Raw genomic sequence first — 23,923 nt, forward strand, 5'->3', positions numbered from 1 at the left:
CTGTCCTTGATCACAGGGGGTCTCAACTGAGAAGCTAGAAGGGTGGAGAGAAATTATTTTTCCTCCCTTTATATTTTTCACATAGAAAATTTAAAAAATTATTTTTCATTGATGATACCCAAAACACATAAGAAAACAATAAAATTGTCACTCTTATACATTGCTTCATCACATAAGAAATTGCTATCAACTTTCAAAAAAACACTGTGTTAAGGAATATAATATGTGATAATTTTTGTCCCAGTTGAAGTAAGGAAATTGAAGGCACTCCAATTTTAGAAAGGCTTCTTTCTGCTGTTTTTCTGCTGGGCCCTATTTACTCATGTTCTATATTTTACTTTGCATCTGAATAAACCAAAGAAGCTATGTTCCCACTCCAAGGAGGAAACAAGAAAGTTAATCATTCTCTGAGTTTCATCCTAGGCCCCCACACACCTGCTAATATCTAAAAAGAACCAGATCCCAAACATGTTCCAAGACACTAGCTTCAAAAAACCTCAGCCGACACTGGCATCAATACGCTCTACCTTCAGTGATTTATGAAATAACACCTACTATTCACCTGTCACTCACCTTTAATCAGACTCACCTCTGGATTCCTGAAATAACATGTATCCTGGACCTCTTTCTAATATAAACCCCTAACCCCAAGTGATGACAAGACTCTCTCCTTTCCTTCCCGAGTCTCCCAGATACTCCATCTGCTATACTTGGTCAGTTACACTATTCAGTAACCTCTGTTTTCATTTCCTCCTGCCTTGTGTTTGATTTCTATCCCGTGGGAAGCCAAGCACTCTCTTGGCTGGTCCTTCCCGTGGGACCCCTCTGGGTCCTTGGACCCAGCCTGCTTATACCATGATAAATACATTTCTTGTAAATATCATAAATTTTGAAATGTTATAAACACAAAAACAGCAACATGCCTGTTTTTAAGTGAGTTACTTTTCTAACAATATAATATTGAATATCATGCATTACTTTTAAACTATGGTCAGGAAAATACAGCATCATGGAGTTTGGTTTTAACATGACGTTAATTTACAAGAGCAGCATATTATATCAGCCAGGGTGTTAGCTACAATCAATAGTACAAACTCTGGCTAACATATTCATGCAAGACATTTATTTACACATTAGTCACTAGGCCTGGGAATGTAAGACCGGAAGCCACACAGCTAGGAATGTGACAGACGTGGTCCAAGGAAGATGGTACATTGTTGTCTCTGGCACAAACATCTCACCTCCAGTGCCAATACTAGGGTCCCTATACAAGCCTAAAATCACCTCTGTTGCTTCTTAGGAAATTAGCTGTAGCTATCCGACACCTCTGCTGCCACCATCCCCCTCAGTAGGATGTGACCTCAGGTCTCCAGATTCTGATTCACTCTGGGGCCAGTGTCTGATTGTTCTTGGCCAGCACCTTGGGCTCAGAGGATGTTGTAAAAGCAAGAATATAACATTTTCAACTGCTATAGTGGGAGAAAGACCCGATCCAGTAAAGAATTCTCCAAAGATAAGGCCAAGGTTGGGTTCTATGTGTTTAGAAACAATGACATATATCCACCAGAGGCACAAAATTATATTACACTATGGTTACAACAAGTTAAGCTATTGCCATTGGAAGGAGACTGGAAGGAACTCAGTCTTCTGTTTATACAGTGAATAGTACTCAGGTTCATACACTGAAGCTTGGGTGACTTTTTTCTATATACCAATATAATTTTCTGCACCTTATTAAAACACAAAAAAAATTGGGGGAGGGCATTCTTTCTTCTGTTGAACTTAGCATCAAACTTCTATCGTGAGGATATATACTTCTTTATAATCTAAATATGCTTTCTCTTATAGCACTTTGAGTAGGGTTTAGCATATATATTTAACAAGTGTTACAGAAAGAGAAAAGAGGATGGATGAGGGAAGGAAATTGCACAAGAGGGGGAAAATATATATATATATGTAAATGATTCTACATGGAGTTTATAGAAAATCTGACACAAGCTCAGAGATCGTTTCTTCTTCCAGCTCCTCCTCATCTGCTTCCTCCTCCGCCTCTCCTCATCCTCATCATCACCATCATCGTGTTTACTGTCATGTTATTATCTATTTCATAAAGAATCTGATACAATCAAGTCTGCCCAGGCCTCTCAATTAAGTTTTAGCTATAAATCTTAGCAAATGTTTCCAGACTCAAGGTCAAAGTAATGTTAATCAAAACCTTAAAATCTGCAAAAAAAAAAAAAGGAATTTGGAATTTCATTAATAAACAATCTTAATATTTTGAAAAGTTGGTAGATAGGTAGATATGGAAAATAGGTAAACAAAAAGTTTAGAACAGATAAGTTTTTCTATTATCAGTAAAAAGATATGTTCAGATGCTGTTCAAAACATTAGAGAGAACCTTTCTTCCCTTGAGGCATATACAATCTGAAGTGCAATTTAGGAGAAAGAGACCAAGGTGAAGTGTCACATATCAGAAAGAAAATAACTTAAAATATGTATCAGTTAGTGTTTATAAGTGCTGTGGTGTGTACATTTATGGTCCTAAGGATGTTCACAACCTAATTCAAAGATCATGTGAATATATTACCTTATGTGACAAAAGGAAATTTTTACATAAAATTACGTAAAAATCTTGAGGATTGAAGACTTTCCTGGAATATTCATGTAGACCAACGTAATCACAAAGGTCCTCATAAGAGGGAGGATAGAGGGTTGAAGTCAGAGAGAGAAATGTAGGGATGGAAGCAGAGGTTAGAGAGGAGAAAAGATGCTAGGCCTTTGTCTTTAAGGACCACTGAATATAAAGGTAACCTCTACAAGTTGGAAAAGACAAGTAAACACATTCTTCCTTGGAGACTCCAGAAGTAACACAGCTTTGTAGACTTTTTTTGTGTGTGTGTGTGTATGAGAAAGAGAGCGAACATGAGCAGGGGAGGGGTAGAGTGAGGGAGACAGAGAACTTTAACCGTATTCCATGCCCAGCACAGAGCCAGACACAGGGCGCGAGATCACAACCTGAGCTAAAATCAAGAGTTGGATACTTAACCAACTGAGCCACCAAGGTGCCCCAACATTTTCATTTTAGCCCCTTGAGATACTTTTAAGACTTTTGACTTCCAGAGCTATAAGATAATAAGCTTGTGTTGTTTCAAGCCACTAAATGTACAGTAATTTGTTATAGCAGTGATATGAAACTGCCTAACATATAGGAAGGCATATTAGTGATAAATCATAACAACATCCATTGTTTACCTAACAAAAAATCTGGAAGTTGGCAGTTCAGCATCAGGGCAGTGGCTAAACAGTGTTTTTACAAAATGAAGTTCTTTGTGTCTTTCTGTTCTTCCATCTTTAAAGTATTGATTTTCATTTGTGGCCTCTCAACAAAAGATGACTGCCACAGCCCCCAACATGTTCAAGGCTAAAGATTTCTTCCTAAATAGAAATATAAACTACAATCATTACAACAACAAATCTATGAACAAATATCAAAGCAAATAACTTTGGTATTAACATCAAAGTAAAATTAAGTAAATAAATATCCCTTCATTTCTTTCCTCATTAGGAAACTCCAGAATCCCACCCCTTCACCCCACCTGATATCTCTTTTTTCTTTCATTGTCCAAAACTGGGTTACTAAGCCACCTCCAGGAGCAAGGGAAGTTGAGAACGTATCTAGTAAAGTTCATAAGAGTTTTATTGCTCCTCTATTACCCCCACACACAAAGTGTGGTTTATTAGCAAGAAAGAATAAATCACATCAAAGGATGCCCATGGGAGGGCAACTAACTGTATCTGCTGGAAGATACTTATCTTGGGTCAGTCCCTTGACAATATCCAGAAGCAAGTATTATAATTAGGTGATGGCCCTCCATGATGTCAGTGTCTAAAAGAGAGGATCATGTTCCCAAGTGATTCATTAATTTGTAGACTACAATATGAAAATGAGCTGTTTAAATCAGCTTTTCCCAAATGGACACTTCAAAAGACTGGTCGTCAGTGATAGTCTGGGGGGCAGGGGGGAAGGTTTCTGTTGTATGTATGTATATATGTATATATGAATAATTTAAATGAATGAATGAATATATAAATAAATAAATAAATAAATAAATAAATAAATTTTCATTACACATAAGCACATTAAAAGCTTTGATAGTTAAATATCTCCCAAACAAATCAATAAAAAATACCCCAAAATAATATATCATCCTATATAACACTAATACCCCATTGACTGCACTTGCAGAAAGTTTAGAAAATGATGTCTCTTCTGTCTGTTCCCTCAGAAGGCAGACAAGATTCTGGACATGTTTTTAATATGTAACTAAGAAGAGATCTGAAGGTACAACTGATAGCCCAGCTCACTGCTAATTGTATGGCATATCAACATAGCTGGTGTTTATTCTTCCCTCTTTGATCAGACCCAGCAAGGTATAAATTAGGCCAGAATGAGTAAATAGTGTTATAATCCGTCAGTTAAGGAGGCTCTGACAGAAACTGATGGGTTTAACCAAACAGAGGCAACACTGAAAATTAAGTGGCTGGCTTCTTGAATTGTAATGAGAAAAAAAATGTTGGTTAAGATTTAGAGAGATTATGAAAAGTGGATACAGCCTATTCGAGTCGTGCTTATTGCATGGATGCTTTCATTTAAGTGATTTAGTGACAGATCTATTTCCAGTTCTCAGCTCTGTAAACAGCCCATAAGAAAAGAAAGAGTCACAGAGGCAGAGGAGCTCTGAAATCACATCCTGTCATTGACTCCCCTTTTCAGAACTCTGGTGCCCTCTTCTTCCCTTTCACCATTCATTTTCCTAAAACACTCAACCTATCGCCCAGCCAGGATCTAGAAGCCAAGAGAGTCTGTCATACTTTTCTGGAGCTCAGTGCTATCCACCCCAGACCTCATGGCCTACAAATGCTGATGCACAGAAAATACGTTCTTTGAGTGTTCTAACTGCACTTTTGAAAGGTGTTCCTCACTGCTATCATTAACAGATACAGGGAGACATAAAAATCAGAACAGAACCATCAGGCAGACACCGGACTTACATTATTGGAATTCCAGGGCCCTGTGTGCTTCCCAAAGAAAGTCTGCTGATGCTTCCTCAAGCCACCAGCCACTGTTATGTGGAAAAGAAACATTTTAATCTTTTGAACAGAGACAGTTCAGTGCACACTGAACCAGCATTAACTTTTCTCCAAGGCTCATGAGGTTTTCTCAACCACTAAACTCCTCTATCATCAAGAAAACCCGTGTCTCCAAGCCTTGGAGGATTGTCCTGGGGATGCCAAGAGCGAACAGCCCGGTGGACCAGAGTTTCAGATGTCAGACTCCACATATGGAAATATTCACATATCTACTTAATTCCTCCAGAGACTTGGAGTTCCAAGGACGTGCCAAAAATGTTTTTCCTCCCCCCTGAACCACTCAACTGATTTTGGGCTCTGTGGTTTTATTGAAGACACTCTATGGCTTGAAGAGCCTACAGGAGGTCCCAGTGGGTAGATGCTGGAAGGGTAAATACAAGAAATATAAGAATTTTGTTCTTACAGCCAAAGTGACCATCTTTACCACATGATATCCACTTTTTCAGAATACCAATCAACCAACTCCTCTAGGCACTGAGCTGGGCATTGAACACAACCCTATGTGCCTGACTCCAAAGCCCATTTATCTCAATCACTGCCTCAAATAACGGTAACTATGTAGCTCACACTAGTTAAGAGATGACTTGGGATTCTTGAACTAGGAAACCTGAGCTCAGAGTCTCACTGATATTGGTCAGGAACTGGTAAGAGACATCACATCCACTAAAATACAATCTTTCCTTTTAGACTTAAAGCACTAAGATGTTTGTGAGGTGAAGGAAGGGTCACTAGAGAAGAGATGAGAATAAATAACACAATCTGGACACCAACAGGTAGCATTTCCACCAAAGGCCCACCAGTGGCTTCATTGGCAGCTCCAAATCTGTATTTCAGACATTCCCCAGGCAAAGGTTCATTATCAAAGTAAATTCAAAGCAATGAGTCAAAGGTACTATATCCTCTTCAGAGTGTCATCAGATTCCCTTACTTTGCACACTGGACAAGTACAGATTCTTACAGGAGCTGGTTGTTTTCTATCTGTTTGCAGATAATTCAAACACCGTTCCCGAGAGAAACCTGGGTGCTTTCCTGTGTGGGGTGTCAAAGGCATGTGGCAACCAACGTGGGTTGGGGCCGTATTTAAATCACACACTACAGAGGCCATTTTCCTCTCTGTGCACTGTCTAGAGAGGCTAAAATCTGTATCTATGTATTAAACATAGCTAACAGGAAAATTTAAACATCTACTTCAAAAATGTCATCAGGGATTTGGATCTGCCACAGCTATTTAATTCAGCCATCCCCTGGGACGCTGAGGTAGCATGGTACTTTACAATGTATTCAATTTCTTGTCATCTCTCCAGAACCAGCTCATTTCATCTTACAGCCATTTTAACTACCATGCACCTATAAATTAAATTTTATAAGCTACCCTGAGTTCATTTTCAATGACAATCTTATGGATCAAACCCAATTTCTAAACATTCTATTGAAGGTTCTTCATGGAGTCTCAGTTTCATGATTACACTGTTACCTTCATTTCTGCCGATCTTATGCACTGTAAAAGCACAGTTAAAAGGTTTTCCTCCAACACCTGAAAGAATTCTTCCCTCTTCTGGACTCCCATAGTCTTTGTTTATCCTTGGTCTATGTCATGTATAACTTGCCTCTTTTGAGAATTACTTATTTATATCTCATGTACTCTTCAAAATGCAAACCCCTTAAAAACATCCAGGTGCATTTATCTTTTTGAATTCCCCTGTGTCTACACCAGTCCAGTACATTCACCTAATTCAATCCATTCTTGCTAAATAAGAATATGATATTTTAACTCAATAAATTTAGTAATAAACATGATACAGAGAATCGGAGAAAAGTGATGTGGTGTGGGTATTAAAAGCATGAACTTTATCATCAGACAGATTTGCAACTTATTAATTGTGAAAACGTGGTAAGTACATTTAAATATTGTAAGTCTTGGTTTCTTAAGACCTGTGAGTTGGAGATATCTCTGGGACATGCTTCATAGAGTTTTTGTCAGAATTTATGGGATGATGCCCTTTCAGCAGCTCAGTATAGTAAATGCCCAGTAAATGTTGCTATAATTTTTCAGTAGAAAAACAAAGTACCAAGACATATAAAACATGTTCATTCCCTCTCTCTCATTATCCCTCTCTCTCTTTCTATGTTTCTCAGTCTCTTTCTCTCAAAACACAAACACACACACACTTGCTCACTCACTCACTCACACATCCCGGTTATTTTATATGTGGTCACATCAGTAAAAATAAGGCAGCACCACAAAAGGATTAATTATCACTTACATTTTATCATTCCTCAACACAAAACCTCTGCCAAACAAAAAAACAAATCCAGACTTAACTGAGGTCAGACTTTTTCAAGATGACTATTGCAATAGAGCATTCTCTATTCCAATCTCCAGATCTGTAAGTATCTCAAAACTAAGCAGAAAAGGGCTTTTCTTTTACAAGGAGAGTTGGAAAGGGCTGGCAAGAATACTGTTGAGGAAAGCAGCAATCAGTGGGGACCAGCAAACAGCATGACTGTGGTGGTTCAATAGGAAATGTTCTTCCCTGTAGCGGGCTGATTCTCGAAATAAGGAGTGGAAGGGTGGAAAGCTATATTCTGCACTTGAGTTGTTGCTTAACCTTGGGGGCAAGCCACAGTTTAGGGTTCTATGGGGAAGAGAGGATACTGACGAAAGTTTGGTCAATCTAACTCGATAGGTAAATCATAGGCAATTATGAACACTTGGTCATTACATATCACGTATATTTCACTGGCCAAAGAAAGTCACAAAGCTATACCCATTTTGGAGGAGGAAGGGAAGTACCATCTGGCAACATGTCAAATAGGATAAGAATATAATATTTATGAATAGACCAAGTGACAACCACAGTAGTTAACCTTTCCTTCCTTTTCATGTGGCAGATCTCCTGCCACAGGTAATGTCTACCCGTATGCCCTTGCCTTACACCAAGAGGTTTCAAAATGCTATTCACACAGGAGCTTGACCAAGATATTTTACTGTTAAAATTGAGAAAATAATGTGTTTTTCCCAATGCTCATTAAAAAACTAAGACAGCAGATTGAATTATTTGCAGTTATGTATTTTTCCTTCATAAAAGTTTCACATTAATGACTACTATAATCTATAACCTATTAATGTTACAAACTAAGATAATTTATTTAGCCTCAAGGTATTCTATAGAGACCATCACATTTACAGATACTTTGCCCCATGAATAGATTTGAGTAGTTCGACTACATCTTATAGGCCTTGTGGAATCTCTATCTTTTCTACCCAGCAGATCAAAAGCTCCAGAGGGTAAATCTAGATATATCATTCATTTTATTTATAAGCCACATGAGCAAGTGGAGATAATAATATCTGCCCAGCTGAAGGGGTGGTTATGAGGATGGAATAATGTGATGTGAATGTGTTTTACAAATGTCAAAGAGTAAATAAGTGGAGGGGATTATTATTTATATGTTAGATTCTGTTCATTAATCAGAGTTTGGCTATGTGCCAAGAACAGTTTATATTCTTTTTCCACTTAATTTTTCCTAAAAAATAATGAGTTACTATTTTCATGCTACAGATGAGTGAACTGAAGCCCAAAACATTAAGTCTACTTATATTCTTTTAACTGATAAAATGGTAAGACCAAGTTTCACTCAGCCCTCTTCTAATCCAAAAGCCTACAATCAATAATTCATTTATTTCCTGTCCTCTGATTCATACATAGCAGATAAATAAAACCCTTAAAAGCATTACTTAATTTTAAGGAAATTTTAAAAATTCAGCACCAACCTGCTATAATTCTCATCCCAGGCCATGAAATGGTGGTGTGCTAATGAATCATTCATCCGGACCTTGCAAACAATGAGCCCTCTGCCTTGATTAGATGGAGGAGTCAGGAACCATGAAAGGAACAGGTATGTAAGTAAAAAGATGTCACCTAATTTTCATAGCCCCTTCTTTGATTGTAACTACATTCCCCTTAACAGTCTCTCCTCTCGCTTTCAGAGGTATGATCTTGAGGAAAGAATACCTTATGATAAGCCATCAATCTTGCCCACTATTAGAACACTCTTAATAAACTTCAGGCTAGGGATATGTTTTCCTAGATTGAAATGAGAGGCTATTTCTTCCCTGGCGAGGGCCAAAGGACAGATCTTGAAAAGGAAATTCAATTTATGGTCAGAAGCTAAATTCCTTAGGGTGAGATCACCTCTTCTTTATTCTAAGATACCCATGCATGTCTGCATATGGATACACACACACACACACACACACACACACACATACATACACACACACTTTGAAAACAGGGACTCCATTGATAGAATAATAGACTCCATCCCCAAAACACAGATGGAAAGGATTCAGTCTTTATAGTACAGTGGGTTCTGTATTTTAAATTCTATAATAACTTGGGCAGATAATTTCTTCACTTTAAGCTACAGTTTCCACATCTATAAAGATAAAAAGTATCTTTCCATGGGGTATTTGTATAGATGCAATTCAATAAATAAGATAATGCATATAAAAACATTTAGCACAGTGCCTTTCACAAAATGAGCACTCAATTAATGTTTAGTAAAGTATGTAAATTCTTGGCACCCAAGCTTACAAACAGACCTACAAAAAATTGGAAGTGGAAAAGGCTAGAATCGACATTCAAGAAACAAACATGCTGACAGGTTCCAGGTTACAAGTCTTGGACCTGAAACAGAGGACACTGAAATATGCATTTGGACGCTGCTTGCGCTAAAAGAACAGGAAGAAACAAATGTTGCCAAGGAAACCTGGGACCTTCCTCCAAATGCTTCTGAGTTTCTGAAGATGAAAAGATAAAGGGATAGCACTAGAAAGAATATTTTCCTCACCTGTGTCTGTCTGGGTCCAATCAGGAGAGAGAAACCACAAAGTAATTTGAACAGGTAAAGTTTAATAGAAAGAATTGTTGGGGCGCCTGAGTGGCTGAGTCGGTTAACTGTCTAACATCAGCTCAGGTCATGATCTCACAGTTAATGAGTTTGAGCCCCACGTCAGGCTCTGAGCTCAGAGCCTGGAGCCTACTTCAGATTCTGAGTTTTCCTCTCTCTCTTTTCCTCCCCCACTTGTGTTTTTTCTCAAAAGTAAATAAACATTAAAAAGAAAGAATTGTTAACAATAACAAGGAATTTGAGTTATGTGGTCTTGACTAATAAAAGGTAAATAAAACTGTGAGGAACACAGGTAGTTATCGGAAACTGCCACTACCCTCAAAGACAGAGGTAGAAGTCCCAAAGAAGAGTACCCCACCCCCACCCCTAGACCTAACCCAGGGATGAGATTTGGACCTTACTGACAGGGCCCTGCAATGGTCCACAGAATAGTAGAGAAGTCACTGTGGTGCTCCACCAATAAAACTTGCTGGGAATGTGCTCATTACAGTGCTAGGGAAAACTGCTCCTGGGGAGATGCCTCACTGGAGGCAATCTCTAATAAAACAGCGAGGGGATGTCAGTTAACTGCTAGTACCTGGGTGCTGTTTGCTGCCATGCAATGCAGGAGCCTGTTGCTAGAAATCATGAATTCTGCAGAATTCTGCCAAGCAGGCACACTGGAACCAGGACACAAAACATCTTCCCTCCAGAAGTGTCTCAGTGCCTTCTACAGAAAAAGCTTCAGTGATAGCTGCCAAAGGGACAACATTTAGAGGGCTCAAATGCATTCTCATAGAGCATTCAAAAAGAATGAATTTCAGTAACTGGCCCACAGCCTTCAGTCAATGAAATTTTCTAAATAGATCAACAGCAAGGTAGAAACACAGCATTGACCTTTGTTTTCCACTTACTTTCCACAACCCAGTGACTACCCATCTAGCTTTTGGTTGTCACCAGGGAGAAAGGTTGATCTAGGCCTTCTCTAACCCCCTTTGTTCCACCTCCTCCCAGTGAAACTTTCATACTCCAAGTGCACCCAGGGAAAGCTATAACTACCTAACTATCAGTCATTCATTTCTTCATGTAATCAGGTGAGAGTGCAGTGGTTCTCACAGTATAGTATTTTTTTTCAGCAGTGTCTGAGAATTCTTTAGAAATGCATATTTTCAGGCTTCAGGTGAGACCTATTGAACTGGACACTCTGAGAGCACCCAACTGCAAGGAGATGCTGATGCTTGTTAATGTTTGAGAAGCACAGCTATAGAGGAAAGCAATTTGACTAGACTGACTTACTTGGAAGTGTGAATAACAAGGTTAGAACTTATTGAGCTGTTTACTTTAAAAGGGGGGGGGGGGGGGCTTCAAAACAAGTTTGGTAGCTTCCACGTCTACTAAGGCTATATGTGTTTCTATGAGAATCAATGGCAGACAGCATTTCTTTCCAAGAGTATGGAAGTTAGCAGACCTGCCAGAATGAGACCAATCTGCACTGGCCAGGAACTGTAGTATTCAGCCAGTTTCTGGGAGGTAGAGGTGGGGGAGGGAGAGATAAAAGAACTAAGTTGCTGAGCTAATTGATTGGTACATGAAGCTTATCTACAAAAATTCAATCGGGGCCCACCAGGGAAATGGTTTGAATGTAATTATAAATGGGTCATCCTTCATGACCTAGGCCCTGGCCTAGTAATTTGACTAGGCCTAGTAAATTGACCTGGCCTAGTAATTTGCACAGACTCAGATTGTATCAAAAGGGTCTGTCTCCCTCACTTCTGAAATTGAGGGCAGGACAGAAATTGAGGGAAGGGAAGATAAATGGTCACATAAAATCAGGTTACAAAAAACAATCTACCACAGCTTCCAGGAGATCATAAAGGGCAGAAAAAGTAAAGATGTGCTATATTATCTGAATTCCATACCTCATGTAAGTGTTTTTGTTTCAAATGCATTTTATATTATTATATGACCTGTTGCAATCTGATAGTGTGGCTCGTAATCAAGAATAATAAACATGATTTGTTTTAAGTACCCATTTGGAAACTTGGAAACTGGTCAAGCATCATTCCATTCGAGGAACTTACACTGGTGAATTAGGAAGAGCCTGTACACTTGCAATTGGGAAAAAGATGCTGTGGAAAGAAAACTGACCTCCATCCTAAGCTCTGCTGCTGAAGCAATTTCAGAACCTTGAACAAGTCATAGTCCTTCTATGACTTCAGTAAAGGCACAATTCCACAAACTACTTAATGCTGCCAGGTCTTCGCACATGCTATTCCCCCCTGGTGAGAAATGTTTTTTTTTCTCTCACACTCGGGGTCTATTCTGTAAACTCTCTTACTTCAAGGTTCACCTCAAGGACTATCTCAGTAAATAGTCACTGATCTCTCTTCAGATAGAGGGAGCAGTAAAATCTCCTCAATAATCATAAGGAATATTTACTAGTATCATGCGTGTAAAATGCTATTCGATAATGAGTTTCATTTATCAAAAACTATTGTAATGATTTGTCTACTGGTCTGTCATCTTTATCAGATTGATAAAAATAATGACCACAAAAGAAAAGTTTTTAATTGTACTTAGTGGGAGAAATAGAAGTGCATTCACTCCATCTTAGAAGCAGAAGTCTTCCCAAGAACATTTCATACAGAAGAAATTGCATGGTTATACAGAAATATAAGGTATAAATCTTGTTGTCAAAGAGGGTATTTGCTTGATTGATCGATTTGGGGCAGAGAAACAGGCTCTATCCCCTAATATCTAACAAGGTGTATTGTGAACTCCAGCTCTAAGACTGCAAGACTGCACTGTTCAGCACAGGAGCCACTAGCCACAGAGAGCTCTTTACATTTGAATTTAAAGTAAAGTACAGTAGGGGCGCCTGGGTGGCTCAGTCGGTTAAGCGGCTGACTTCAGCTCAGGTCACGATCTCGCGGTCCGTGAGTTCGAGCCCCGCGTCGGGCTCTGGGCTGATGGATCTGGGCTGATGGATCAGAGCCTGGAGCCTGCTTCCGATTCTGTGTTTCCCTCTCTCTCTGCCCCTCCCCCGTTCATGCTGTGTCTCTCTCTGTCTCAAAAATAAATAAACGTTAAAAAAAATAATAAAGTACAGTAAAGTACAAATTTATTTCCTCAGTTTCACTAATCATACTTCAGCTGTTCAATGATCACATGCAACTCATGGCTACCATATTGGACAGTGCAGACATTCAATATTTCTAGCAATCCCAAAAAGTTCTATTGGAAGTGCTTTTCTATAACCATTAATAATTTGATACAAAGAAACTCAAATTTAAAATAACAATGAGGAAAGAACCCCGGAGAAATTTCCAAGGTCAATCCCTTGACTACGTGGTGACCACCTGATCATTGCTTGTGCTCATAACTGGGGAAAAGACATCTTGGCAGGAGGTACTTTAAGAAGAGCATACTCATTATAAACCAGGGGCAGTGTGGTCTGTTACAGGAGGTTCAAGTCTCTCTTATCTTAGACACAGTGGTTGCAGTGATTGGCTTTTTGCAGGAATAAATAATATTTAAATGCTATGAGACTTAACACCTAAAGGACTGTAAGATGTTTTTGGTTTACCTGTAAGTTAGGGTCTATGTATGAAATAACAGAAGTCACATCTATCCAAATGAGACCTAATCAGGATGTTAACACCTAATAGAGAATCATCTGGCAATATGCATGAGATATAGACTCTTGCCAGAAATATATTTAAATTAGTAAAATTAATAACAGCTAACTAAAAGTATCAATATTTATCAAAAGTTTGAATTCTATTCTGCTCCCCCTACACACACACACACACACACACACACAGCTTATTGCTTAATAATAATGTATGAGTGGGGAATAAGTATACCCATTACTGCTTTTCTCTCTTATGTTTCTTTGAGATTTCTGGAGTAGAAGATTCAAAGGGCTATTTGGCATAAGCTTGGAATACAAGGACACTACATGAAAATCTGATAATTACTGACATTTTGAGTGTAGCTACCTTCAAAATCGAAAAGAAAGAAGCAGAAAATACTAGGTTTTGGTATATACATTCATGGTTTATACATATTATCTTACGTAATTTTAACAGCCACCCTATAAAATGATTATTATTTACTTCTTTTATAGATGCTGAATCTTAGGTATAGAAAAATAATGTTATTTAACAGGTATTCAATTCATAATAAAATTTATCCAGAACATGAAAATAAAACCCAAAGACAGCAGTGTCCTTTCAATAGTCAATCATTATCAACCAAGCCCACACAACTATTATCTTCCTAGAAAACAACTTTAACTAATTTATTGTTGATTGATAGTGATTGACACTGAGTTACATGCTAACTTCTAGATATTTGTCTGATAGGAATGCAAGTGATTCTTGTCCAATAGAAAAGATGACCCCAAATGTTATGGTTTTATTTCTCTGTAGAAAACTAGCATTTGTGTCTAACTTGCAAACTTATTTTATCATGTCTTTATTGACAGAAAAGTCTCTGTTCCTCAAGTATTCTTTGAACCAGCTTTACCATATTGCTGGTTTCCTCATTAATGAGTTGGATAATCTTTGACACATACGGATTTCTATATATTATATGACAGTCATGTTTTTAACTTTTTGAAAGTTATTATACTGTGACACAGGTGTTTCTTGGCAAAACCTATGTTTTGCCTATGAACCACTGTTGCTCTGACACAAAACAAACAAACAAACAAACAAACAAAAACCTATTACCTATTAGGTGAAGCCTTAGTTTTCCTTGGTTTATTTTTTCAAGTTGATTCAGGATATATTAAAAGAAAACTACTCACATTGATTTCATACGGCAATCAGTGTGGCATTGAGCCAGACCTAACTTATCCTTAAGAGAAGTCTGAGACTATATAATACCAATCTCTTGTTCATATAGCTTTTGTTTAAGGAAAATAAATGACTGAAAAGAAACACAGAAACACAATTCCGTAGCAGACAAGAATCTTAATGATCTCACTCAATCCCTGCATTTAAGGTAAGGAAGTTGTTATCTAGGAGGTAAACTATCTTGCCCAAGGTCACACCACAAACTGGAAGATAAGAGGTCAAGATGACCAAACCCAAAGTCCTACCCCATTTCTGCTATTTCACACTGCTTCTTACAAGGGAGGTAAAAAATCTACAGATGTTGTAAACAGTTTAGTGAACTAGAGGACAAATAGCACTGGCTAGTATTTCTGGCTTTCCCTACCTACACCTGCAAAGGACAGAAGAGATATAATGCGTCAACCACAATGCAGCAGGGCATGAAGTATGGAGGAAGTGAGAGTAACAAGATAAATACCATCAACATTGAGCACTGGATACACAGCTCATTGATATCCCTTTCACCTTGGTCATGAATCGCACTGTGAAGAGTGGTATAGATCACGAGATCCTGACAAAGCCTCAGTTTTCTCATCTAAACAATGGAGATCCAGGATCTGCCTGAAGGACTTTTTATGAGTTTTCAGTGAGACAATATGTTACTACATTTATTATAGTGTTTAGCAGTAAAAAGTGGCTATCATTGTTATTATTAGAATTATTTTCACTCAACTGCTACCAGTACGACTACTACCATAGGTCCAGCCTTACTGTACCAGCTACAAACTCTCTATCTCCTAGCTTCTTCTGGAGAAACCCATGGCATTGCCTGCTGATTAACTCTGCTCTGGCCTCTGGGTTTCCAGATATGTTGGTGAGGCTGATTTCTAGAAAGTCAGCCTTTTTCTCAGAGAATCACAACAGTAGGAAAACTGCAAGACAAACAATGGAAGAAGCATTCTTTCTTTTTATTTATTTAGTTTCCTGAACTAAAGATTTAATAGCAGGGACTTGCAACTCAGAAAGTGAGGGCCAACAAGACAGGAACTAATACATAGCTAAAGACATATGACTATATTAATATATTAATTCAGGGAGGTGATGCTACACACAGATAACTTATGCGGGTGACGAAGAGAAACCCATGCTTTTCAGGGCAACATGAGAAGTGAACACAGAGCAATTCATCTTTGAAAGGCATTCAGTGAAAGGCATATTAAGTTCTGTATCTGACGTACCCTTTTTTCTCCTGTGCTATATCCATAATACTCAGAGATTTATTTTGGGTTCATCAGTTTACTTATTCTACTCCTTATTATCCTTATAGTCAGAATTTTGAGTTTTGGTGTCCCTTAGAATTGGCCAAGAAGCTTAATAAACCTGTAGACGACAACAGGCCCTATCCCACAAAAAAGTGAGTGTGTAGGTTGCTTGATTTTCCCATTAAACCTAATCAAGAGTAAGTTGTTACTCCAAAAAGCTGCTTTCTCAAAGCCGAGTCAAACACCATTAGATGTTCTGGCCTGCTGAGGTAGATGAGGTTGAGTAAGGATGCCAGGGTAAGAGGGACCTAAAAAAAAAAAAAAAAAATAGTAGGCAGAATGGATCCAATTCTTGGCTATTCAGGTAGAGGATTAATTTGTTCAAATTAGAGGCATAAACTCCAAAAGAATTTGCATTTGCTTCCCTTTGAATGAAAAATTACATGTAGACGAGGAGCTTTGGAAACTGACTAAAACAGCATGTGGAGTTTTTGATCAGACATATAGAGAGGATAGGGGGTATTCGGCCTATAAAGCTCATCACTGTATGTTCCTAAGCTAAGGTCCCAAAAAGGCTTGAGAAGGGCAGGGTGGTGTAATGAGAAAACTACGGAGCTTTGGAGACAGAGCCAGGACTGTGTTTCAGCCCTACGATTTGCTACGCCAGTGTCAGTAAGCAAGTTATTTTCCCTTTCAACTCCAAAACCTTCTTCAATAAAATAAAGTTAATAATACCCAAATTAAAGAGATCAACTAAGAGGATACTTGTAAAAAAGATTCTTAAAATTTGCATCACATGAGGAGGTCCTATTGGTTTATGGAATCAAAATAAGTTTTTATCTAAGTTTCAGGAAGATCAAGGAATAACATAGGAAATAGCAACACCTTTCCATTAGCCCTACCCTCAAGTGCTAGGCAATAAGGCCACTAAACTGCCCCAGTATAGCAATGTTTTTATTTCCTACTTTGTGCTAAAAGATTTAGGCAATGATCTACAGGGCTAGTATATAAAAAATAATAAGTAGACCTCAGTGAAATTGCCATAAACTTGCATTAGGAAAACTGATGTTTTGGGGGGAAAACTTTACTGCTTTACTCACTATGGAAAAATATATATATATACCCAGACACTCCAGGAAGTGATATATAACCAGGAAATTTTGTCCTGAAGCGTCAGAAGTATTATATCTCCTGATCATGAAATCAGGAACAGGCCTAGATTAAAAACTGAGGTACCTCAATACCAAGTTCAATTTTTTACCCACAAGAACAGGTTTCTTTACAAGAACAATTTTCTTCTTGAGAGGAGCATTGTGAATTTTTTATTGTTGTTATTTTAGTTTCTGATGAATTTGGCCAACAGGAAAGCAGTGATCTTTCTAAGGGTAGACACAGCTCATTTCAGTAGAAGTTACAACTCACCCTAGAAAAAAAAACTGAGCTGAAGAGGAAAAAAAATCCTGTTAGGCTCATTTTCTTCATTCCAGTATGGCTGAGGCTAGGGCCTTCCTGGTCGCATATCCTTGGTTATTTTGTTGAGTTTTAAATAACTGAACTGATTGGCCTTTTATTCCTCCTGGGAGACTCGTTTCACCACATAAAGGAGATGACTCTTAGGAAGTTTTTCTTGACATAAAATTATCATCTACAATACCTTCATACATTTTCATGTATTCAATTCACCTCCATAAAGCAATCAATAGAATTTTAGAAAGAATGAATGAATTTTAGAAAGAAATGAAGGAAGGAAAGAAGGAGGGAGGGAGGGAGGGAGGAAGGGAGGAAGGGAGGAAGGGAGGGGAAGAAAGAGAGAGGAAAGTGGTTGGGGTAGATGAGTTGGAATAAGGATGAAGTGGGGTTGTTGGCTAATGGGAGAAGGGAGAAGAGGCAGACAGTGACAAACACAGTAAAGAAAAAGAATAGTTATGCATGTAGGGGTGAGGGGTTGGCAAAAACACTAAAAGAAAGTTCCGTTGGGAAAGGGAGATATGGAGACTCCTCAGAGTGGGTTTAAGGTGGTGGCAGCAGCCTAGAAACAACAGTAAATTCCTACATTAATTTCTAATTCTTTCTGTGCCTCAAGAATCTCTATGGATTTGGCCAATTCTCTAATTGCTGCCATTAAAGTAAATTGATATTTAATCCAGTTAAAAATCTCTCCATAGCTACCCATGTTAACCTCCAGAACTTGAAGAGTCCTGAGGAAAGACGGAGAGGGAAGGTGAAGGCAGCTTAACTTTCTCCGAACTCATAGCTGTTGCTTTTCCACAGAACCCTGCCAGCCTCCAGACTCCAAGTTCACCCCTCCCAGGTCCATCTGTTTTTGCAGTTTGGGTTCTCAAAGAAGTGAATATCTGAGGGAAGTAACAAGAGGATACAGAAGCAGCTCACAAGGGGATTCTACAGTCTTCAGAGCCAAAACACAGCCAAACTCTTCTCAACTTCACCTGTCAAGGTCATCAAGAGTAGAGTTTCCAGATGGGTGCCATAAAAAATATAATAATGTCTCAGGGTTTTGTTTGGAAAAAAAATCCAGAACTAGGATTTCCATTCATATAAGTGTTATTCATTTTGCTAAAGGTGGATATGCATTCGTCATAATCAAGCTCTGTGCTATTTAAGCAGATTTAATGTCATGGTCTCCAGATCCTCATGGACTTCTCTTATCATGTCACTCCCCTGCTTAACCTCACACTCCCCCAAAATGACTATCCTTGTTCTTGGGACAAAATTCAAAATCCTCAACACTGTTCACCCGATCCTGCTGGATCTGACCCTTGTTTGTCTTTCAGATTTAGGGTTTTTCTAAGTGTATATGAAAAAAAAAAGGGCACCATTGATTGAAGAGGAAGCAAAAATGTATTCTCTTTATAGATTTAAGCAGCCTTCTAAAAACTACAGTATGAGAAAAGGTGGGAGGAATGACTTTACAGAGGAAAAACCTGGCAAATATCACCTGAGCCAGGTGATCAAGGTCAACATCCACAATGGTCATCATGTTGATAATAGGTACCCCTGATATGATGTAATTAACATGGCACCTCATCTCTGTGATCTTCTTCCCAAACCCCACACACATTCATGAGACATTCATGAGAAAAACATCAGATAAATCCAAATAGAAGTACATTCTACAAATACAAACCAGTACTCTTCATAATTCTCAAGGTCACCACAACAAGGAAAATCTAATAAATTCTAATAACCAAGGGGAACCTATGGAGACATAACCACTAAAATGCAATGTAGTATCCTGTATGAGATCCTGAAACAGAAAGAGGACATTAGGTAAAAACTAAGGAACTCTGAATGAAGTATGATTGCTTACTTGTCAGGACCATAGGAGGGAGGTGGGACTATATACTGTCATAGATTGCAGATTACACAGTTTCAGAATCAAGCTTACAGAATCAAGCTGAAGCTGGATTTCTCCTGAAACATGTCTACCCAGCTTCTTCTGCACTTTTTTTTCTTGGTTTTTTGTTTTTACTTTTGAGTTTTGCTCTTTTACTGGTTTCACCTGAGAGCACTTCCTCACTACATCATTTACACAATGATCCCTATAGAACAAATACTCTGTGTATTTAGGAAATGAGACTTGAAACATGGCAAACTCAAAGTTCGCATGGCTAAACCCAGAGACAATGACACATCTAAAAAGAATTGCCAATGTCAGTTTTGACACAATTGTGCAAATATAAAATAATTGATTTAAAATTTTTTACACAGAGCTAGAAAATGATTATAGAAATCATTCAGTATCTCAGAACTGTAGTTTGTCAGTGAGCTATAGGTGGGTGCCAAAACACCCCCTTTACCTGTGTCATTCAACTCTTTGATCTATATAGATTTTATTCATGACATGTTTGTCCCTGGAAACCTAACAGAATTACATTTGCAGTCTTTGGAAGTCCTGCACAGCCAGCATCTATAATTTGCCTGTTGCTTACCTCTTATATGCCTGAATAGGTGATCATTGAGAAAGGTAGAGAAAAGCAGAGATACAGTGGTACCAAGAAGTAGATATCCCTAAGACATATGGGATGCAATGTTTTACCATTTTATTATATTCATAAAAGTTGTTGGAAGATATAGGGATACATTTATAATAATGGCTCTGGTCATCAAATTGCAAAGCAAAGGAAATGTGTCCATTTTTTTAATACATGTAATGAATAAACTGAGTTGCATCAGTGAAAAGAGTCTCACTGATTCAAAAAAAAAAAAGAAAAGAAAAGAATCTCATTGATTCTAGAGGTTTCCAAATCAATTCTCTGCACATGAAAATACCCCAGGTTTCCAGCCTTGGGAACCATAGGGCAGTGGAGCACAGAGAACAGCCCAGAAAGATACTGTAACAGCTTTGTGGTAGTGTTCTGCTATCTGGGAAGAAGCTACCATGAAAAAGAGGGGTTCAAGCACTTTTTTGAAGTTCACAGAAAAGTGCTATAGATTAGACAAACCAAGTAACCGTTGGAAGCAACTTTTATAGAAGTTGGTATCTATATCAACTTGCAGTTGGAAGCAACTTGATGTAGCCCATAGATCATACACTGGATTTGGGGATAAAAGATGTGTCTGGTGTATGGATATATTTGGCTACAGTCATAAGTCCTCAGTTTTGTTGTTGTTTTCTCCCATCTATAAAATAGGGAATAACAGCAGGTAAAACAAAATGAATTAAGATTTATACAAGTCAATTTGTCTCCCTTTCCCCACTTCTCGTCACTTCATTATCTACCACTGTCTCATAGTTGATGCTAGCTATGAAATCTGCTTTGTAGCCAATGCTTGGCCTGTGTTAATGTCCATGTGGATATAAAATAAGACATCTTTCAAGCATTAGCGAGCAACTGATTCTATAGTGAAGTTGTTACAGAAGAGATGAGAGTGCTTTGGAGAGAGGTGGTTTGGTTTACACTGCATATTCCTCAGCAAAGCTATTGACCCCATAGCTACTCTGTTTCACTAAGGACCTTTTTTCTTTTCTTATGCAAAAAAAGCAGTTCTAAAAGAACAGCTAGCAAAATGTCAAAACCACCAGAAACTCCAAGGGAGAAATTTGAAAGCAAAGCTAATCTATTTTAAGTGACAGAATGAGATAAGGGAAGAATGGCTTTCTGGTGTCTGGTGAGATGTTGTGATTATTAATGTTGGGAGAGGATCCTTTCACAATGTTTCATCCTATTTAAGCTTTCTATAGACACGCCTGAATTCAAAACAAGTATCTATTGCAAACCAGATGTTGACCCTTTGATCCACGATTGTCTACTACCCAAGTCTACCCTACCCTGTCCCTTTATTAACCACTTGGCAGAAGGCAGGTACTTGTTTCCCAAGGTGTAAATTATACAATTCCACAAAAGCTGAAGAATTGTAGTCTACATCCTGACCTTGCCCAGAAAACAAATGCACCCCCTCACATTTTCATGTTTCTCCATAAGTACTCTAGGCCATTTTCTGGGTTTGTACTTGCTTTGTTAACATATATAATGGAAAGATATATAAGGAAATTGACTAAGCATTCTATTTTTTAACAAACCTTAACAATTCAATTTAATAAGTATTTGTGGTTACTTATTTGTTGTTCTATTTATCTTTTATATGTATTTCATGATGTTATTTAATTTTAGCATGTATGTATACTTTATCTTCACAGCAAGGCAACTCTTTTACAATGCATATTTATTAAGGGCTTCTGAAGACCAGGCACTTCTAGAGATGGAGAGATTAGAAGAATCCATCAATTTCTTTGCTGGGTTTTTAGTAAAGGCCATACCATAATCGCACATATGTTAATAACACATACAAAGTTACTTGTATTTCACCTACTTTCAAAAGCAGATTTGAGGCTACCTACAAAATGCTCACATAGATGTGTGAGACATTAAGTGCAGGAATTGAGTCTTCAGCATCTTTCTATTTCCAAATCAAGGATGGTCCCCTGGCATAGACACTGAGGCTCTCAGTAAGGTCTTTCCATGGACTGTCATTGGGCTTAGTCTATATCTGCACAGTACACAATAATGAGTCCCAAAATGTACCAACACAACCTCTGTCCTTATGGAGGTGATGCAAAAATTAGTAACAATACAAGATTCTGTTCACATCAGGTTATTAGTAAATACTGAGCTATATACCTGCCTTACATCATCCAACTCTCAATCATTCAAACCTATGAATAGAAAGCAGAGCTTACAATGGAAGGAGGCTAAAGCTATTTTAGAAGGAAGACAGTGATATGGAATCGTGATTTTTAATTTATTTTTTTAAGCTTATTTATTTATTTTTCAGAAAGAGACAGAGAGGGCGGGTGGGGGAGAGGCAGAAGGAGAGGGAGAGAGAGAATCCCAAGCAGCTTCTGCACTGTCAGCACAGAGCCCGATGTGGGGCTTAAACTCACGAACCGTGAGATCATGACCGGAGCCGAAACCAAGAGTCAGACACTTAACCAACTGAGCTACCCAGGCACCCCAATTTTGATTTATTCTTAAAATGCCCTCTTTTAAATCCCTTCCAACAGTTCCATATGCACATACTCAGCTTTACTTTATGTGACATCACCCTTTCCTCCATTTCTCTTAATATATTTGCTACAGTTTGAACAAGAATTGGAGAAGTGCCAAATATTACATTGTACTAAAGACTCATCAGGAAGCCAGCTCACAGAGCCTCAGCCAGTGGCGTAAAAAGTAACAGATACGAGTATCAAGGAAGTGGAGTCATTACTGACCCCCACTCATGCATCTTCTTCTGACTCAGGACCCTAAAAATGTTAAAATGATTTAGGATCCTGAAACATGTGTCTTTGCATCTATCTAAACACCAGTTCCCCTCAGTTTCTGATTATGCTGCATGACTCCATGGCAACACATGGTGAAAAGTAAGGAAAGGAAAGTCATTTGTCTCACTGCTCCCAAGCATGCCCTGTGCAAGGATTCTCTAAAGCCTTTCTCATTATATGCCCCACAGGTTTACCTCTCTTGCTTAATTTCCTTCATTCCCATTCCTCCCTGCCCTGGTTACCTTTATTCCAGTCATAGAAACCTTCCCACTACTTCCCATACTATTCCATTCCTTCACTGCCACTGTTGGCCAAGTAATTCCCCAAAGGTAAAGTGTCCTAAAGAAGGAATTGATCTCTATTCTTAGATCTCATGAATTTGTGCATACATATTAAAACACTTTAATGACTACTATTCCATATATAATAAAATCCAAAGCCCTGACAATGATCCACAATGTTCACTGCGAATCACCTACTCCTGCCTCCTCTTTGTTCCTCACCTCGTGACTCTCACCCTCACCCTTTTACTCAGCTAGATTCTATGATTCCTTATGTTCACTCATTTATAAATACCACTGATGTCAAGTGCCTCTGTGTTCTGGTGCCAACCCCAACTCTGCTTAAGCTTACCTATATTTTGCCAACAAATGTCCAATAATCACTTGGCTGTGAGCCTGAATGTGATGCATATGGAAGTTGAGAGCTGTTAAGGGAGAAATGAGATATGAGTAGCTGTCTCTTGGAGGCCAGAACTAATGGTAGGAGATGCTATTATAGAACTATTCTCACTTATAGCAATGAAAATGATAAGGTTCTGAAACAGCAGAGGTCAGATGATGGCATTTAGCTATTAAAACAGAGTGTAAATAAGTAGCAAGTTAGGAATAGCAGCCAATGTGGTCTTGACCTACAGAGAGTTTTCTGGATGGTTCATATAACATAGAATCTGTAGTGCTAAGTTAAATCTATATGCTCCAAAGAAATCAAAG

General features: G+C 38.3%; 1 long non-coding RNA gene across 1 annotated transcript in view; it reads right to left on the reverse strand.

Annotated features, from left to right (window-relative positions):
• The window catches only part of LOC122231852, a 110,574-nt gene extending 98,382 nt beyond the window's left edge, over positions 1-12,192 (reverse strand). The window contains exons 1-4 of the long non-coding RNA XR_006209112.1: positions 12,126-12,192; positions 10,643-10,798; positions 8,927-9,011; positions 5,053-5,123 (exon numbers count right to left, since the gene is read on the reverse strand). This is a non-coding gene — a long non-coding RNA (uncharacterized LOC122231852). The remainder of the gene's footprint in view (positions 1-5,052; positions 5,124-8,926; positions 9,012-10,642; positions 10,799-12,125) is intronic.
• Positions 12,193-23,923: the final 11,731 nt, after the last annotated feature.

This window comes from Panthera tigris, chromosome D2, assembly GCF_018350195.1.
Source record: "Panthera tigris isolate Pti1 chromosome D2, P.tigris_Pti1_mat1.1, whole genome shotgun sequence".
Taxonomy (NCBI): Eukaryota; Metazoa; Chordata; class Mammalia; order Carnivora; family Felidae; genus Panthera; species Panthera tigris.